The sequence below is a fragment of the Piliocolobus tephrosceles genome, chromosome 1 (assembly GCF_002776525.5).
Source record: "Piliocolobus tephrosceles isolate RC106 chromosome 1, ASM277652v3, whole genome shotgun sequence".
NCBI lineage: Eukaryota > Metazoa > Chordata > Mammalia > Primates > Cercopithecidae > Piliocolobus > Piliocolobus tephrosceles.
This window is the reverse complement of record NC_045434.1, coordinates 59,590,994-59,611,296: the sequence shown is the minus strand read 5'-3', so window position 1 is coordinate 59,611,296 and position 20,303 is coordinate 59,590,994. Positions and strand designations below refer to the sequence as shown.

At 49.1% G+C, this 20,303-nt stretch overlaps 1 pseudogene; it reads left to right on the top strand.

The window, feature by feature from the left end:
- Window positions 1-9,233: 9,233 nt before the first annotated feature.
- On the top strand, window positions 9,234-19,509 carry LOC111522823 (annotated as a pseudogene).
- The last annotated feature ends 794 nt before the right edge of the window (window positions 19,510-20,303 follow it).

Sequence of the window (20,303 nt, the reverse complement as noted above, 5' to 3'; positions counted from 1 at the left end):
ATATTCCATGTTCATGGATAGGAAGAATCAATATCGTGAAAATGGCCCTACTGCCCAAAGTGATTTATAGATTTGGCGCCATCCCCCTCAAGCTACCAATGACTTTCTTCACAGAATTGGAAAAAACTACTTTAAAGTTCATATGAAACCAAAAAAGAGCCTGCATTGCCAAGACAATCCTAGGCCAAAAGAACAAAGCTGGAGGCATCACGCTACCTGACTTCAAACTATACTACAAGGCTACAGTAACCAAAACAGCATGATACTGGTATCAAAACAGAGATATAGACCAATGGAACAGAACAGAGTCCTCAGAAATAATACCACACATCTACAACCATCTGATCTTTGACAAACCTGACAAAAACAAGAAATGGGGAAAGGATTCCCTATTTAATAAATGGTGCTGGGAAAACTGGCTAGCCATATGTAGAAAGCTGAAACTGGATCCCTTCTTTACACATTATACAAAAATTAATGCAAGATGGATTAAAGACTTAAATGTTAGACCTACCCAGGCGCAGTGGCTCAAGCCTGTAATCCCAGCACTTTGGGAGGCTGAGGCAGGCAGATCACAAGGTCAGGAGATCGAGACCATCCTGGCTAACACGGTGAAACCCTGTCTCTGCTAAAAATACAAAAAAATTAGCCAGGCGTGGTGGCGGGTGCCTGTAGTCCCAGGTACTCGGGAGGCTGAGGCAGGAGAATGGTGTGAACCCAGGAGGCAGAGCTTGCAGTGAGCTGAGATCGCCATTGCACTCCAGCCTGGGCAACAGAGCAAGACTCCTTCTCAAAAAAAAAAAAAAAAAGTTAGACATAAAACTATAAAAACCCTAGAAGAAAACCTAGGCAATACCATTCAGGACATAGGCATGGGCAAAGACTTCATGACTAAAACACCAAAAGAAATGGCAACAAAAGCCAAATTTGACAAATGGGATCTAATTAAACTAAAGAGCTTCTGCACAGCAAAAGAAACTACCATCAGAGTGAACAGGCAACCTACAGAATGGGAGAAAAATTTTGACAATCTACCCATCTGACAAAGGGCTAATATCCGGAATCTACAAAGAACTTAAACAAATTTACAAGAAAAAAATCAAACAACCCCATCAAAAAGTGGGCAAAGATATGAACAGACACTTCTCAAAAGAAGACATTTATACAGCCAACAGACATATGAAAAAATGCTCATCATCACTAGCCATCAGAGACATGCAAATCAAAACCACAATGAGATACCATCACACACCAGTTAGAATGGTGATCATTAAAAAGTCAGGAAACAACAGGTGCTGGAGAGGATGTGGAGAAACAGGAACACTTTTACACTGTTGGTGGGACTGTAAACTGGCTCAACGATTGTGGAAGACAGTGTGGCAATTCCCCGAGGATCTAGAACTAGAAATGCCATTTGACCCAGCCATCCCATTACTGGGTATATACCCAAAGGATTATAACTCATGCTGCTATAAAGACACATGCACACGTATGTTTATTGCAGCACTATTCACAATAGCAAAGACTTGGAACCAACCCAAATGTCCATCAATGACAGACTGGATTAAGAAAATGTGGCACATATATACCATGGAATATTATGCAGTCAGAAAAAAGGATGAGTTCATGTCCTTTGTGGGGACATGGATGCAGCTGGAAACCATCATTTCGAGCAAACTATCACAAGGACAGAAAACCAAACACCGCATGTTCTCACTCATAGGTGGGAATTGAACAACGAGAACACTTGGACACAGGGTGGGGAACATCACACACCAGGGCCTGTCATGGGGTTGGGGTAGCGGGGAGGGATAGCATTAGGAGATATACCTAATGTAAATGATGAGTTAACGGGTGCAGCACACCAACATGGCACATGTATACATATGTAACAAACCTGCACGTTGTGCACATGTACCCTAGAACTTAAAGTATTTTTAAAAAAGAAAAAAAAGCTTTAACCCTTTAAATCTGTTTTTTAAGCAAGCAAAATCCTAATAAACATAGCATAGAAATTATCTTGACAAAATGTCAAAACTCTTGGGGTTTTATTTTCTTGTTTTGTTTAGTTTTGTTTTTTGTTTTTTTGAGATGGAGTTTTGTTCTTGTTGCCCCAGCTGGAGTGCAATGGTGCGATCTCTGCTCACTGCAACCTCCGACTCCTGGGTTCAAGTGATTCTCCTGCCTCAGCCTCCCAAGTAGCTGGGCTTACAGGCATGCGCCACCACACCCAGCTAATTTTGTATTTTTAGTAGAGACGGGGTTTCACCATATTGGTCAGGCTGGTTTCAAACTCCTGACCTCAGGTAATCCGCCTGCCTTGGCCTCCGAAAATGCTGGGATTAGAGGCGTGAGCCACTGTGCCTGGCCTGGTTCGTTTTTTAATACTGCCTCTGGCATACCTTGATAGAAAAGGAGGAATATAAACTAAAAAATAAAAAAACCCTAAGCCCCCCAACAGAGCAGACCCCCCTCTTGGCCAAAGAGAATTTTAAAACTACCCTGAAAACAGCTGGGCGTGGTGGCTCACGCCTGTAATCCCAGCACTTTGGGAGACCAAGGTGGGCGGATCACAAGGTCAGGAGATGGAGACCATCCTGGCTAACACGGTGAAACCCCGTCTCTACTGAAAATACAAAAAATTAGCTGGGCGTGGTGGCGGGCGCCTGTAGTCCCAGCTACTTGGGAGGCTGAGGCAGGAGAATGGCATGAACCCGGGAGGCAGAGCTTACAGTGAGCCGAGATCGTGACACTGCACTCCAGCCTGGGCGACAGAGCGAGACTCTGTCTCAAAAAAAAAAAAAAAAACCCTGAAAAACTAGTTCAGGTTATGATGGGAAACTGGGGGTCAGACACATCTCACTATACATTTCCCCTCTTGGGATTCAGACACAACTGACCAACATGCACATTAAAATAGAGATCATAAGACTTACAGAACACATTATTTATGGCAATAAGATACCAAATTATAAAGAGGATCTATGACTGGGTGTGGGGTTAAGTCTTCACCGCAATGTAAATAGTCATATGTTACATGCATGTTTGTTCAATGTATCTGTGTCAGGCAGGCCACTGCCATAAATATTCATAGCTCCCCTGTTCAACCAGGAGGCTTAATCTTATTAAAAACTTGGAAAGAAGGCTGGGTACAGTGGCTTATGCCTGTAATCCTAGCACTTTGGGAGGCTGAGGTGGGTGGATCACCTGAGGTCAGGAGTTCAAGACCAGCCTGGCCAACATGGCAAAACCCCATCTCTACTAAAAATACAAAAATTAGCCAGGTGTGATGGTGAGTGCCTGTAATCCCAGCTACTTGGGAGGCTGAGGCAGGAGAATCACTTGCACTGGGAGATGGAGGTGGCACTGAAACGAGATCATGCCACTGCACTCCAGCCTGGGCGACAGAGGAAGACTCTGTCAAAACAAAAACACAAACAAACAAAAAAACACCTTGGAAAGGAGGATCACCCCAAAATCAATTGCAGCCAAAATGAAGGGGCCCTTACTGGGGAGTATTGTTAAGCACAGCACCCCCACTGCTGTTAAGCTTTGGGATCTCACTAGCTGAGTATGCCTGGTCCAAGATTAAATCTGTTTTTTACGAGTCCCCACAGGCACCTGAGAAAGACACCACAACCTACACTTGTGAACCCCTAGAAGACCTAAAGCTGTTGTTTTGCAAAGAAAGAGATAAGTGGCCGGGCGCGGTGGCTCAAGCCTGTAATCCCAGCACTTTGGGAGGCCGAGACGGGTGGATCACGAGGTCAGGAGATCGAGACCATCCTGGCCTACATGGTGAAACCCCGTCTCTATTAAAAAATACAAAAAACTAGCCGGGCGAGATGGTGGGCGCCTGTAGTCCCAGCTACTCGGGAGGCTGAGGCAGGAGAATGGCGTAAACCCAGGAGGCGGAGCTTGCAGTGAGCCGAGATCGCGCCACTGCACTTCAGCCTGGGCGACAGAGCAAGACTCCGTCTCAAAAAAAAAAAAAGAAAAGAAAAGAAAAAGAAAAGAAAGAGATAAGTAACATCCTCAGTCCCTCCTACAGGTACTCAACCTTCTTAACAACTCCCATCCCATACAGGTTTGCACCCCCAACGGATACCTGTGGCTATGTGGTCACCCATTCAACCAGCCTATAAATAACTTGTCTCTCATTTGGGATCACGGAACCCATGGATACCAGTGTATTGATAATGTTTGTTTCAGGGGTCAATGTGTAATAGGACAAGCAAAGCTCTTTAATATATAATTACATAACATCACTTACCTGAGAGCTAAGCAGGCAATTGGCCTTATATTGGCTGGGGCTGGGGCTGCCAATGGCTTATTGGCCCTATAGGGAAAATTTGCCTATCCCAAGGCAACTCTTCAAAACTTTACTTCATTTTACAGACTGTCTTATAAAATGGGGGAGGCTTTAGATACATCAAAACTCTTCCTTGATTCCTTAGCAAATATAGCAATGGATAATAGATTTGCACTAGATTACTTACTGGTTGAACAAGGGAGAGTATATACTATAATCAGTAAACCCTGCTGCACTCATATAAACGCCTCCAGTCAAATAGAAGAAGATATACAGAAAATAAATGAACAAACTGCCTGGTTGCATAAATATAACCAAGACACAAATCCCTAGGTCATTACTAGGTAGCTTTATTTTAATCATTGATATGCCCACCTTCAGTTGGATGCAACATTTGAGTTGTTTTGCTAGGGATAGTGACAGGCAATGAATAGTGACAGGCTGTGTCTTAACTGGTCAACCATTAAAAGTGCCCTTGCGGCCAGGCATGGTGGCTCATGCCTGTAATCCCAACACTTTGGGAGGCCAACGCAGGCAGATCACCTGAGATCAGGAGTTCAAGACCAGCCTGGCCAACATGGTGAAACCCTGTCTCTACTAAAAATAAAAAAAATCAGCCAGGTGTGGTGGTAGGCACCTGTAATCCCAGCTACTCGGGAGTCTGAGGCAGAGAACTGCTTGAACCCGGGAGGTGGAGGCTGCAGTGAGCTGAGATCATGCCATTGCACTCCAGCCTGGGCAACACAGCAAGACTCCATCTCAAAAAGATGCTCCCTCCCGAGTCTCACTGTTTTTTGCCCTTCTTAAGGCCTTTGATAGCTCTCTGGTTATTACCAATCTTAGCCCCTTACTTGTTTACTCCTAGTGAAGTTTGTGTCTTCTAGATTACAATTCTACATGATGCTGGCACAAGGCTTCCAGCCCATCCCATTTTCTGACCCAGGAAATAAAGACATCCTGCCTTTGGGCCCATAGATGGGGCATCCAGAGAATTTGTACTTCTCCAATCTTATGCCCATAAAATCAGCAAGAAGAAGTTACAGAAGAATGACCTTCACACCTCATCTCTCCTTAAGATTAAGAGATCTCTTATAAATCGAGGATTATGTTAGGGAAACAGGAGCATAGGAGAGCCAGAGTGATGCCATTTTAAAAAATCAGGCCGGGCGCGGTGGCTCAAGCCTGTAATCCCAGCACTTTGGGAGGCCGAGACGGGCGGATCACGAGGTCAGGAGATTGAGACCATCCTGGCTAACACGGTGAAACCCCGTCTCTACTAAAAATACAAAAAAAACTAGCCGGGCGAGGTGGCGGGCGCCTGTAGTCCCAGCTACTGGGGAGGCTGAGGCAGGAGAATGGCGTTAACCTGGGAGGCGGAGCTTGCAGTGAGCTGAGATCCGGCCACTGCACTCCAGCCTGGGCGACAAATGAGACTCTGTCTCAAAAAAAAAAAAAAAAAAAAACTCCATCTAGGGGCCGGACATGGTGGCTCACGCCTATAATCCCAGCACTTTGGGAGGCCGAGGCGGGCAGATCATGAGGTCAGGAGATCTAGACCATCCTGGCTAACACAGTGAAACCCTGTCTCCACTAAAAATACAAAAAATTCTCCGGGCGTGGTGGCGAGCACCTGTAGTCCCAGCTACTTGGGAGGCTGAGGCAGGAGGATGGCATGAACCCGGGAGGCAGAGCTTGCAGTGAGCCAAGATCACACCACTACACTCCAGCCTGGGCGACAGAGCAAGACACCGTCTCAAAAACAAACAAACAAACTAACAAAAAAACAATCAACTCCATCTAAAACCAGCAAGGCACATTCCTTGCCAGTCACCACCCGTGGCCATAAGATGTTTCGGCTAAGGAAGCAGTTTAGTCGGCCGGGCGCGGTGGCTCAAGCCTGTAATCCCAGCACTTTGGGAGGCCGAGACGGGCGGATCATGAGGTCAGCAGATCGAGACCATCCTGGCTAACACGGTGAAACCCCGTCTCTACTAAAAAAAATACAAAAAACTAGCCGGGCGAGGTGGTGGGCGCCTGTAGTCCCAGCTACTCCGGAGGCTGAGGCAGGAGAATGGCGTGAACCCGGGAGGCGGAGCTTGCAGTGAGCTGAGATCCGGCCACTGCACTCCAGCCCAGGAGACACAGCAAGACTCCCTCTCAAAAAAAAAAAAAAAAAAAAGGAAGCAGTTTAGTAATGCCTGTGAGGACAAACTCCTATGACAGCAGAATGTCCAGATGTCCTGATATTGAGTAACAATATATGGTTTTAAGATAGTTATAATCATGCCTTGAGGTACTTACACACTCAAATGCCAAGGATAACTTTCTTTCAATCAACAAACTTCTAAATTGTCATGTTGTCAACCCACCAGCATGTAGACATAACTTAGCTTTAACATAGGTAAGACCCCTACATAAGAAGAGTTTAAAACAGGGATGGCACGTTCCTCTTGCTTTCTGAGGACGCCTTAGTCTGTAACTGAGTAGCTTTCAATAAACTACCTCTTACTGTGCACTCTGTGACTCGCCTTGAATTCCTTCCTGCGTGAGATCCAAGAACCCTCTCTTGGGGTCTGGATTGGACCCCTTTTTCCAGCAACAATGAGACTCTCTGAACTTTGGAATATTTTAAATTCCTGAAGAGGTGTGTGAAAATGGTGTGCCTGTAATGGCAAAGGAGTTAAGTAGGGTGATGTAGAGTAGAGGAGGAAAAGTTAGAAGTAAAACTCGCCGGGCGCGGTGGCTCAAGCCTGTAATCCCAGCACTTTGGGAGGCCGAGACGGGCGGATCACGAGGTCAGGAGATGGCGACCATCCTGGCTAACTCGGTGAAACCCCGTCTGTACTAAAAAATACAAAAAAACTAGCTGGGCAAGGTGGCGGGTGCCTGTAGTCCCAGCTACTCGGGAGGCTGAGGCAGGAGAATGGCGTGAACCCGGGAGGCGGAGCTTGCAGTGAGCTGAGATCCGGCCACTGCACTCCAGCCTGGGCGACAGAGTGAGACTCCGTCTCAAAAAAAAAAAAAAAAAAAAAAAAAAAAAAAAAAAAAAAAAAAAAAAACTCTAAGCTAGAAGGCAGTCTGGATAACAGAAATAACTCCAAATAGCTTATAAGAGGATTAGTTTTAATCAGTTTGATGTAAAGAAGTATACTGCCAATGGCAGGGGTGGGGGATTGTGTAACTTCCATAAATAACACTGAATGTCACTGTTTCAAATGTATTTATAATCCCTGGGTTAGAGTCAAGTTAGGAATGGAAAGACATTTTTAACTGGCTGACTCTACCAGCAGGTAGAATGAGTGCTTCATGAGGTGAGGCAAGCAAGAGATGATAGTGTTGAGTTTATGATGTTTTGAGTTTATTACTAGGTAGCTTTATTTTAATCATTGATAGGCCTGCCTTCAGTCAAAGGCAACAACTCAAATGCAACATTTGAGTTGTCTGCTAGGGGTAGTGACAGCCGATGAATAGCCGTGTCTTAACTCTTTATATACATGAGGTTTACAAAAAGCACTTATTTGGATGTTTGCCCACATTCTCTCACCTTATCCCCTAACCAGAGGCATCACTTTAGAGCTGGCAGCCTCATGAAGCCCATTAACAAGGGTTGAGACCAAATAATACTTTTCAGACTTTGAAGTTAACCTCTGCACCCCGAACTTAAACCTTCTTTAAGTTTTTCGTTTCAAAACATTTCAGGACAGTTTTGAATGACATGGCTAGAGTCTTGTGTAAAAATGAGTGCAGGCATCCAGGGGACAGCTGGTCTGATGTCACACTGGCCAATGCCAGGGTCTTGCTGAGTTCTGTCAGCAGAAAGTCGTATCAGCTGCAGATTTTCCTCAGGTAATTCAAGTCTCCAAGCCTCATTCTATACCAACTGGATGCAATCGCCTGTTCACTGGGAAGTGGGGATGAATAGGAGATGGCGATGCTTTGGGTTCCTCTGGAATGTGCCTCACGAATACTAAGGGTAATCACGGGGCAGGGTGGCCAATCATTTGATAAACCAAACACTAATTAACCCTCCCAAAAGGAAAGGGGCTAATTTGTTACACTTAGGTATTTGGAAGTAAAACATCTCAGCTAAGGAAAAGTTTGGAAAAAGGGAAAAGTATGTGAATGCTGTTTAGCATGGAACAATATGAAACCATCACTGGAAAAAATAATGCACAAGTAACATCTCAGTACTGCTCTGAATGCTGCAGTGATCGCATCACTCCTCTGCTCAAAATCCCTCGATGGTTTGAAATTATATGCCAGGAAAATTATATGCAAACTCTCCAGCCTAGCATTGAAGGCCCCACGCCTCCTTTTCACCTCCACCCCACAGGCGCCCCTCAGTCTGCTTTGGCCAGCCCGGACCCCTTGCTCTTGCAGGAATCTGAGTCACCTGAACCTGAGCAGTTGCTTCGGTCAAAAGGGAAGTAAACGTCAACTACTGGCGCCTGCAGTGTCCTTTCCCATGCCCGTCTGCCCATGCTACCCACCCCAGCCGCATTTTGTCCCGCTCTGGAAGCTCCCAGCCGTCGGTTCTCATCACAGCATCTTTCCCTCTCTAGTGGTTTTTGAAGTTAAGTATGCACCCTCCTCCAAGGCCGACGCATTTTTCGAATCAGGTCCGCAGTGTCACTGGTGTAAAGTCCTAAAACCAAAACAGAACGAAGGTGTTTCCCCAAACATTCCACCTCTTAGACCCAGCCCTCACCGCAACAGAGCAGAGGGTCAAGCTAGCCGGGAGGACGCGGACGCCCGAGACTCTGCCTCCCTTTGGCTGTACAAACTGCCCAATGACCCTCTGCGGCGGGGATGTTTCCTAAGCGGCCGGCCAATAGCGGAGAGAGGGGCGGGCCTCGGTGGGGGCCTGGCCCAGTGAGAGTCGCGTGGGGGACGACCTCTGTCTAGCTGCGACCCAATGGGAGCCCCCGCCGGGAGGCACAACCGGCGGCCCTCCGGGGATTTATAAGGCTCCGCCAACACTCCGCGCGTTGATCCGGTAGTGTTGTTGGAGACGGGAAGAGTGTCTGTAGTCAGCGACGCTCCACCAACTTCAACTACTGGATCAACCATGGTGGTGAGGGATGCTGTGCGGGGGAGGGTGTTGTACGATGGGGAGGATGCCAGGGGCGCTCGGGGGGTCGGTGGGAAGGTCCCGCAGCGCAGAAAGGAAGGGCGCCCCGGCAGTCCAGGGTGTGGGGTGGGCTGCGCGGGGATGCCAGGGGTGTTTGGACGTTCAGGGCGATAGTGGGCTCTGCAGAAAGCACGGGGACGCCCGAGGAGTCCCGGCACAACTTTTCTACCCTACTTCCCCTGCGGGAGGCGGTGCGAGCTAGAAACGTTCTGAGCGCTCCAGAAGCGCTGCGGCACTAGGGAGGCTGGCGAGCAGTAAAGCGCGGGCGAGAAAGTGGTGGGGTCGCTTGTGCGCTGCGCACAAGGTCGGGCAGCAGAGTCGGCTCTGCGGCGGAGCGAGCTCAGGAGCCTGGAGGGGATCTAGGACCTGCCCCATATTTCTCCCGCTGCTGTCCTGGACAAAGAGGTGCCCGCCTGTAGCTGCGGTCCCCGCCTCCCTCTGAGATCATACTCCCGCGCAGGAGGCAGGGCCCAGGATGATTGGGAAGCTCTAACAGGTTTCTCCAGTTCAGAACCTGTTTCCCTGAATGTCTTTGTCCTGGACGCCCGACTCTTGCCAGAGGTAGAGGTCCTCGACCTTTGGTCCCATACTTGACTAGGGATTCCTGTAAGCTCTTGGGGCCTTGAAAACAATGTTCTTCAGTTTTCTCCTGTTTGGTACCCAAGGACTTAAGGTCCCTCTGTTAAAACTGAGAACTTGACTGGCCCGGCGCGGTGGCTCACGCCTATAATTCCAGCACTTTGGAAGGCCGAAGCGGGCGGATCACCTGACCAACATGGAGAAACCCGTCTCTACTAAAAATACAAAATTAGCCGGCCGTAATGGCGCATGCCTGTAATCCCAGCTATTCGAGAGGCTCAGACAGAAGAATCTCTTGAACCCGGGAGGCTGAGGTTACGGTGAGCGGAAATCGTGCCATTGCACTCTAGCCTGGGCAACAAGAGTGAAACTCCGTCTCAAAAAAATCAAAACAAAACGCCGGGCGCGGTGGCTCACGCCGGTAATCCCAGCACTTTGGGAGGCCGAGGCGGGCGGATCACAAGGTCAAGAGATCAAGACCATCCTGGCTAACACAGTGAAACCCCATCTCTACTAAAAACTACAAAAAATTAGCCGGGTATGGTGACGGGCACCTGTAGTCCCAGCTACTCAGGAGGCTGAGGCAGGAGAATCGCTTGAACCCGGGAGGCGGAGCTTGCAAGTGAGCCTAGATCGAGCCACTGCACTCCAGGCTGGGAGACAGCGAGACTCCGTCTCAAACAAACAAACAAACAAACAAAAAAAACCCTGAGAACTTGGGGTGGGTACACAGAGGTCCCTGTGCCCCCCAGAAACCTCTTGATCACTGCCTCTGCTCTGAGCCCCCTTAAAGGCTCTGAGGCTGTCTTAGAGGGCAGTTCCTTAGACTGTTAAACTGTTGCCTACTGTCACCCTAGAAGATCCCTTCTACATTTGGGAGGTGCACAGCCGTTTTAAATTGATCCCCCTAGACTGTGGGTTGGGGTGAAGGACCAGAAGATGGGAGGGAGGGTTTATCCATCATAGGAGTTACCTGAGTGAAGGGTCGAAAGGTGGGGTGTGTCTTTTGGTCTCCGCTGTGATGCTTAATTAAGGAGTATTTGCATGGATTAGCTTGCTTGTACTGCAGTTGGCAGGGACAGGTGTCTAGGATAGGTGCCTGTCCCCCTAAAAGGGGAGTTTGTGGGTGAGCTTTCAGAAGGCTAGCTCTAACTGCAAGGCTGCTTCCTCAGTTGATCCACAGGTCTGAACTTAGTCTTCTGCCCTTTTGGGATGCTGGGGAGACAGTCGCTGCCCATGGGAGAACTCCTGTTCTAGGCCCCGGTGCTTGAGTCTAGAAGCTCTTGGTGGGCCTGTCTTGGAATACAGGACTCTGAGCTTTCCCAAGCCACCCCAAACAACAAGGAGGACACTGTGCAGTGGGATTTGGCTGTTTGGTTTTGGCTGTCTCTAGTTTCTGCCCCAGAGACCTAGGCATAACCACCTTAAGCTCTGAGTGAATGAAGGAAAATGAGGGTCTGGAGGTGGTTTGGCTTAAAGTATGGGAAGGCCTGGAAAGAGAACTGGGTCTTCTGGATTTTGGTTCTTTGGTTTGATTTTTTTTTTTTTTTTTCTTTTGAGATGGAGTCTTTCTCTGTCACCTAGGCTGTAGTGCAGTGTTGTGATCTCAGCTCCCTGCAACCTCTGCATCCTGGGTTCGCATAATTCTCCTGCCTCAGCCTCTCGAGTAGCTGGAACTACAGGCGCCCACCAACATGTCCGGCTAATTTTGTATTTTTAGTAGAGACGAGGTTTCACCATGTTGGGAAGGATGATCTCGAACTCCTGACCTCAGATGATCTGCCTGCCTCGGCCTCCCAGAGTGCTGGGATTATATTATAAGTAGGTGTGAGCCACTGCACCCGGCCAGTTGTCTGAACTTTGGACTAGGTAACACTAAGTTTCAGCCTTTAGGGAGGAAAGACAAGGGGTGCTCGCAGAGAAGGCTTTTCAGGTCCCCACCTTTCACTTTGCACCACTCAGGGCTCACCCTCGCGGTGTGAGTGCATCTCCATCCATGTGGGCCAAGCCGGAGTGCAGATGGGCAATGCCTGCTGGGAGCTATACTGCCTGGAGCACGACATCCAGCCCAGTGGCACCATGCCCTGCCACAAGGCCCTGGAGAGCAGCGATGACTCCTTCAACACCTTCTTCAGGGAGACCCAGCCTGGCAAGCATGCGTCCTGGGCTGTCTGTGGACCTGGAACCTGCTGTCATAGGTGAGTGGATGGAGGAGTGGGGGCCCCTTCCCCTAGGCCATAGTTTTTGCTAGCGCCAATGTCTGCTTAAGGGGAAAATACTTGAGATGCAAGCAGTCCCCTGCCATGAACAGCATTGAAGTCTGAAGTCTATTGCTTTTGTCTAGACTGTGTCCTCAGAGGGGGTCCTGGAGGCTTCCTGTATTGAGAGGAAGATCATTAGCACAGCTCTGCCAGGAAACTGCCAGATAGGAGTCAGGCCTAGAATGCAGACTGTAGAAAGGAGCAGATGTAAAAGCAGAAATTTATTTTTTTTATTTATTTTTTTTTTTTTGAGGCGGAGTCTTGCTCTGTCGCCTGGACTGGAGTGCAGTGGCCGGATCTCAGCTCACTGCAAGCTCCACCTCCCGGGTTTACGCCATTCTCCTGCCTCAGCCTCCCGAGTAGCTGAGACTACAGGCGCCCGCCACCTCGCCCAGCTAGTTTTTGTATTTTTAGTAGAGACGGGGTTTCACCGTGTTAGCCAGGATGGTCTCGATCTCCTGACCTCGTGATCCGCCCGTCTCGGCCTCCCAAAGTGCTGGGATTACAGGCTTGAGCCACCACGCCCGGCAAAAGCAGAAATTTAAAACTTGCTTTTCCCTGTCCTCAGACTCTTGAGGGCAGCCCATTACATAAGAAGCAGGGAGCCGAGAACATTCATAATGGCCCCCTGCTCGGCCTTAACTGAAATAGGCCCCCATGTAGGATGTGGGCCTGTGTGAACTTGGCTGTTGCTGGCTTCCGGAGGCTTTCCTGCTTCCTCCCTTCTGCATGTGGGTCTCCTCAGTTTCCTAATCATGACAATTCTACCCCTTCACCATTTTGTTAAAGCTGTTATTTTAGATGTTAAATGGTGGACTGGGTTTCTTCATTAGTCTGTATTCTTTATTTTTTTTTTCTCTTTCTGTGGTGAAAATTTACACTGGGCTGTCTGTATTCTTACCCCATTCAAAAATGAAGTGAGATTCTCCTTAACACCACTCTGATTCCTCACCCAGCACAATGAAGTGGCTGTGATCAGAGGGAAGGGACCACTGAAGGTGCCACCTGCTCTCCCCGTCTCAGGCCCAGGCAGGACCCAGCCTTAGAAGTGGGTCTCTGGTTGGGAGGCTGAGGCAGGAGAATTGCTTGAACCCAGGAGAAGGAGGTTGTGGTGAGCCAAGATCGCGCAATTGCATCCAGCCTGGGCAACAAGAACGAGACTCTGTCTCAAAAAAAAAAAAAAAAAAAGAAAGAAAAGAAAAAGAAGTGGGCCTCTGGTGGGACGCTGTGCATCATCTCTCTGTTGGGCAGTTGTACCTGGGAAGGCTTCGCAGCAAAGGTTCTGGTGTCTGGCGTTCCCTTGGGGAATGAACCAGCTTGTTTCACCTTTGTTCTTTCTTCCCCTCAAGATAGGGTAAGAACTGGTATTTATAGGCAGCTCTTCCACCCTGAGCAGCTGATCTCTGGCATGGAAGATGCTGCCAACAACTATGCCTGTGGCTACTACCCTGCAGGGAAGGAGAACATCAATTTGGTGCTGGAGCAAATTGGAAAACTGGTGAGCAGGCCTCCGGCACCTACAGGAAGTCATTGCATCCTTAACCCTCTTCCTGGCTGGGAAGCAACCACAGCCTGGGCTGGCACCTGACATCATTCCTCTGGCCTGTCAGTCCATTCACTCTCTCCTAAGGGGACATATGTTTTCTGTCCTGGGTGCAGTTCTAGGGTTGGAAGCCTGAATAACCTGCTCTGCCTTGAGTTTGTGGACTCAAGTTTCTGCCCTGGTGGTTCCTCACTTTGCCAAGTCTGTCTGATCCAAACCTTTTTGACCTTTGATCTATCTCTACAGCAGCTCAGCTTGCTGTTCTTAGACTCCTATGCAGATCTGTCCACTTGGGAGGGGCTCCTGTTGAGCGCTCACCCATTTCTCCAGTTCACCCTTCCCCTATCTGAGGCACTGAGAACTACGAGTGAGGCTACTTGTGAGCCAGGACTTTGGTGCTGTTGCTGTAGAGGGATTGCCTAGACTACTCTCTGCTGCTCAGTAGAGACTGAGGACTTGGAAGTGACCTGATTCTGTGCTCCCTTCCTCAAGAATGAAAATAAAATACCTCCTAGGGGCCGGGCGTGGTGGCATACGCCTGTAATCCCAGCACTTTGGGAGGCTGAGTCGGGCAGATCACAAGTTCAGGAAATCGAGACTATCCTAGCTAACACGGTGAAACCCCATCTCTACTAAAAATACGAAAAATTAGCTGGGTGCGGTGGCAGGTGCCTGTAGTCCCAGCTAACTCAGGAGGCTGAGGCAGGAGAATGGCGTGAACCCAGGAGGCGGAGCTTGCGGTGAGCTGAGATGGCGCCACTGCACTCCAGCCTGGGCGACAGAGCGAGACTCTGTCTCAAAAACAAAAACAAAAAACCTCCTAGCGTTAGACTTCTTTTATACTGTCACTACCCATGTGTCTGGTATAGACTGATGATTTTCTTACCCAAGGAACAGCTATATCAGAATCACGTGGGGTACTTGTTAAAGCTGCAGGTTCCTGAGTTCCAGTCTGGGATGAGGCCTGGTAATCTATATGTTCAACAGGATGCCACCACCACTCCCACTCTGCTGTAACTAGGGGGCACGGCAACAAAACAGAGAGGGCCTGGCTCTCTGACTGCAAATTCTATGTCCTGCCTCATCCCTACCATTGTATATACACAACACTGCCTTTCCAAGTCACCTTTTCCCTAGGAACTCCAAACCTCTTGTAGTTGATCTCTTTTATTTTATTTTATTTTATTTTTCCTTTTTTGACAGAGTTGCTCTGTTGCCTAGGCTGGAGTGCCACTAGTGGTGCAGTTACAAATCACTGCAACCTCCACCTCCTGGGCTCAAGTGGTCCTCCCACCTCAGCCTCCTGAGTAGCTAGGACTACAGGTGCACACCACAACACCCAGATAATTTTTGTATTTTTTCGTAGAGATGGGGTGTTGCCATCCCAGCACTTTGGTAGGCCAGAGTAGTGATGTTATCTCCTACTCCACACAGACCAGTGCACCAGGCTTCAGGGCTTCCTGATCTTCCATAGTTCTGGGGATGGCACTGGCTCAGGCTTTACCTTCCTGGTGATGGAGCAGCTTTCTGTTGACTATGGCAAGAAGTTCAAGTTGGAATTTTCTTTTCTTTTTTGAGACGGAGTTTCACTCTTTTTACCCAGGCTGGAGTCCAATGGCTTGATCTCGGCTCACTGCAACCTCTGCCTCCCAGGTTCAAGCGATTCTCCTGCCTCAGCCTCCCTAGTAGCTGGGATTACAGGCATATGCCACCACGCCTGGCTAATTTTGTATTTTTAGTAGAGACGGGGTTTCTCCGTGTTGGTCAGGCTGGTCTTAAACTCCCGACCTCAGATGATCTGCCCACCTCAGCCTCCCAAAGTGCTGGGATTACAGGCATGAGCCACCACACCCAGCCTCAAGTTGGAATTTTTCTATCTACCCAGTCCACCAAGTGTCCATGACCATTGTAGAACCCTATAACTCCATCTTGACCCCCCACACCACACTAGAACACTCAGACTGCCTTCATGGTAGACAACGAGGCCATCTATGATCTCTGCTGCCACGTGTGCCCTACCTATGGCAACCTCAACTGGCTCATCAGCCAGATTGTGTCCTCCATCACTACTTTCTTGCGTTTTGACGGTGCCCTCAATGTGGACCTCACAGAGTTCCAGACCAATCTGATGCCCTACCCTTGCATCCACTTTCCCCTGGTGACCTACTCACCCATTATCTCAGCTGAGAAGGCCTACCATGAGCAGCTCTCAGTGGCAGAGATCACCAGTGCCTACTTTGAGCCCTCCAATCAGATGGTCAAGTGTGAACCTCACCATGGCAAGTACATGGCCTGCTGCATGCTCTGCCGTGGAGAAGTGCTACCCAAGAATGAGAATGCCACCATCGCCACCATTAAAACCAAGCGAATATTCGTTTTGTGGACTGGTGTCCCACAGGTTTCAAGGCAAGTGGGGTAAAGGGCAGTTAGCACGTAGCCTGTATACCTGCTGAAAAGGGAGTTTCCTACAGAGCAGGTGTGAGGAACAAATGCACAGGATCTCACTCTGTCACCCAGACTGGAGTACACTGGCATGATCTTGGCTCACTGCAGCCTCGACCTCAATGCTCAAGCAGTCCTCCTGCCTCAGCCTCCTCAGTAGCTGGGACCACAGGTTTGTGCCACCACACCCTGCTAACTTTGTATTTTTTTGTAGAGGTGGGGCTTCACCATATTGCCCAGGCTGGTCTCAGACTCCTGCGCATGGGTGATCCACCTACGATGACCTCCCAAAGTGTTACAGGTATGAGCCACTGTGCCCTGCCAGAGGATGCCTTTAACTAGATAGATCTTGGCTGGTCTAGAAACCAGGCCTTTGGACTGTAAGCCAGGGTGGGTTCTACTTGAAAGATTGCCTTGATGAAAGGAAAAGTATCGGCCGGGCGCGGTGGCTCAAGCCTGTAATCCCAGCACTTTGGGAGGCCGAGACGGGCGGATCACGAGGTCAGGAGATCGAGACCATCCTGGCTAACACGGTGAAACCCCGTCTCTACTAAAAATACAAAAAGCTAGCCGGGCGAGGTGGCTGGCGCCTGTAGTCCCAGCTACACGGGAGGCTGAGGCAGGAGAATGGCGTAAACCCGGGAGGCGGAGCTTGCAGTGAGCTGAGATCCGGCCACAGCACTCCAGCCCCGGCGACATAGCAAGACTCTGTCTCAAAAAAAAAAAAAAAAAAAAAAAGAAAGGAAAAGTATCCATTTCATTTTACTTAGCCTGGTAAAAAGGTGTTCCCTAGGGCTGCCAGTCACATTGGGGAGAATGGCCTCCTCGTCACTTGTGCTAGGGACATAACCACATGCTATGGCGCCTGCTCAGAAGGGAAGGCTTTTAGAAGCCAGAGAGACCCATCATCAGATGATGGGGAAAGTGGATCAGAAGGTCAGAGGGTTCTTGTGTTCTGCGTCTGTGAATGCGTTCTCTTCCTTTTGCAGTCATGAGGAAGAAGCACTCGTTTATGCCCCACCCTGTTATCGGTTGACCTTTCCAGGGTGCTGGGCATATGACCTAGTTTGGTTTATGGGTTTTGTTCTGGGGTAAGGCTCCAGAAAGATTGAAGATGGTACCTGTGGCATTAGAAAACATGTATAATTTTCCTGCCCCGTGACACTGCTGTGGACATGACCACAACAGGAGGAGAGGCAGGGATAATAGCTGCTTGCTAGTGTGGAAGAGTTGTCCTGTAGCTCAGAAATGGAAATGAAGGGTAGGATATCTTTGGGAAGCAGACTGTTTCTGCTTCCATATTAGGAAGATCTTTAGCTGCTTAAAGGAAGAACTGACTGCCTTTAGGACATGCTCAGCTTGTTGTCCCCAGAGACACTAATGGGAAGTTGACTTTTTTTTTTTTTTTTTTTGAGGATGAGAAACACTAAAATGTATTATATATTCTGGGCTGGGTGCAGTGATTCAGGCCTGTAATCCCAGCACTTTGGGAGGCAGAGGTGGGAGGATGGCTTGAGCCCAGGAGTTTGAGACCAGCCTGGGCAATGTGAGACTCCATCTGTACAAAATATAAAAAAAAATTAGCCAGTCGTGCTAGTGTGTGCTTATAGTTCTAGCTACTCAGAAGGCTGAGGTGGGAGGATCACTGGGGTCCAGGAGGTTGAGGCTGCAGTGAGCTATGATTGCACCCCCGACTCCAGCCTCAGCAACAGAGCGAGACCCTGTTTCTTAAAAATTAAAACAACATATTCTGGGTAGACAAATGGTTAAAGTAGGTCTAATTGGAGAGCTTCCCTAACTTTAACACTTTTTAGGCTATAGGAAAGTAGGACCCTAGTTCATTTAACACCCATATAGCCACTACCTGGATTTAACATCTAGGTCTGTTTCCTTTATTTTTGCTTTACTGACCCATTTAAACTCACTACTTTTGCGGGGGGATGGCGGTGGGAGAAGATGGAGTCTTGCTCTGTTGCCAAGGGTGGAGTACAGTGGTGCCGTCTCAGCTCACTGCAACCTCACTGAACCTCCAGGGTTCAGACGATTCTTTTGTCTCAGCCTCCTGAGTCGCTGGGATTACAGGCATGCGCCACCACGCCCGGCTAATTTTTTGTATTTTCAGTAGGAACAGGGTTTCGCTATGTTGGCCAGGCTGGTCTTGAACTCCTGACCTCAAAGTGATCAGCCAACCTCGGCCTCCCAAAGTGCTGGGATTGCAGGTGTGAGCCACTGTGCCCGGCCCACAAACGTTTTTTATAGTCAATTTTTCAGTCATGATCTAATCAAGGAGCAGGCATTATGCTTATTTGTCTCTTAGCATAAGAGTCCACCCTTTTTTCCTTTTTTTTTTGAGACGAAGTCTCACTCATCCCCCAGGCTGGAGTGCAATGGCACGATATCGGCTCACTGCAACCACTGCCTCCTGGGTTCAAGCGATTCTCCTGCCTCCTGCCTCAGCCTCCTGTGTAGCTGAGATTACAGGTGCCTGCCACCAGGCCAGCTAAATTTTTTTGTATTTTTAGTAGAGTCGGGGTTTCATCGTGTTGGCCAGGCTGGTCTCGAACTCCTGACCTCAGGTGATCCACCTGCCTTGGCCTCCCAAAGTGTTGGGATTACAGGCATGAGCCACCGCACCTGGCCCTCTTTTTCTTGACTGTGACTGTGAAGGCACTAGTCTTGTCTTGCAGAAGCTCCCTCATTCTAGACTTGTTTGTTTCCTTGTGGTGGTGATCATCTTCCTCTATCTTTGTTTCTTACAAGTTGACAAATGCCCCTTCCCCAGTTATGGGGATCCCTGTACTACCCTTCCAGAAAACAGAACCAGTGCTTATACTTCTTTATTTCTTCTTAGGTTGGCATCAACTACCAGTCCCCCACAGTGGTGCCCGGGGGTGCCATAGCCAAGGTGCAGCGGGCAGTCTGCATGCTAAACAATACCACAGCTGTCACCAAGGCCTGGGCCCGCCTCAACCCAAAGTTTGACCTGATGTATGCCAAGCAGGCATTTATGCACTGGTATGTGGACGAGGGCATGGAGGAAGAGGAGCTCTCTGGGCCAGAGAGGACCGGGCTGCCCTGGAGAAGGATTATGAAGTAGGCACAGAATCTTTGGACAGCGAGGATGAGCGTGAGGAGTTCTAGGGGTCCTGGCACGTGTAATACCTGGTCTCTCGCACCACAGTTGTGCATCTCATTCCACTGTTTCCTGACCCCCTACAAATACAATGAATGTTGCAAGTGATGTGGAACTCGGTGGAATTCTGCCCAGGCAGTGGGCCATCTTTAAACTTCTCAGCTTCCTTTGATGTCTTTCTAAGTTAAAGGGCAGGGTGGCCTCTGCTGCTAGGGCCTCCAGCCAGGGCATGTCTAGTATAGGATTGGCACTGCTTCCCTCCCGTGTGAGCGGACCACCCTGACAGCTCTTTGCCAGCTCAGCACCCAAGCTGTAGTACTTCACAGGGGTCCCTACGTGTACCCCCTTGTCTCCAGCCCACTTCGAGGAAGAGTAAGACTTCTGGAGGTTCTGATGAAAGCTGCCAAAAGTTTCTCTGCCCCCAGCATTCTGGGACAGAAACTACTAGACTTCAGTGCCACAAGGAGTCAAGCACTTCTAACCACTCCTCGTGTCTGATGACCAAGAGAGGGCAGTAGAGGTTGTCTCCACAGGCCTCTCCACAGCAACCATCTTAGACTTGAGGGCTCTGTCTTGATGCCTTACAAACACAGGGTCCAAGAAATAGGATTCCGGCCGGGCGCGGTGGCTCAAGCCTGTAATCCCAGCACTTTGGGAGGCCGAGACGGGTGGATCACGAGGTCAGGAGATCGAGACCATCCTGGTCTACACGGTGAAACCCCGTCTCTACTAAAAATACAAAAAACTAGCCGGGCGAGATGGCGGGCGCCTGTAGTCCCAGCTACTCGGGAGGCTGAGGCAGGAGAATGGCGTGAACCCGGGAGGCGGAGCTTGCAGTGAGCCGAGATCGGGCCACTGCACTCCAGCCTGGGCGACAGAGCGAGACTCCGTCTCAAATAAAA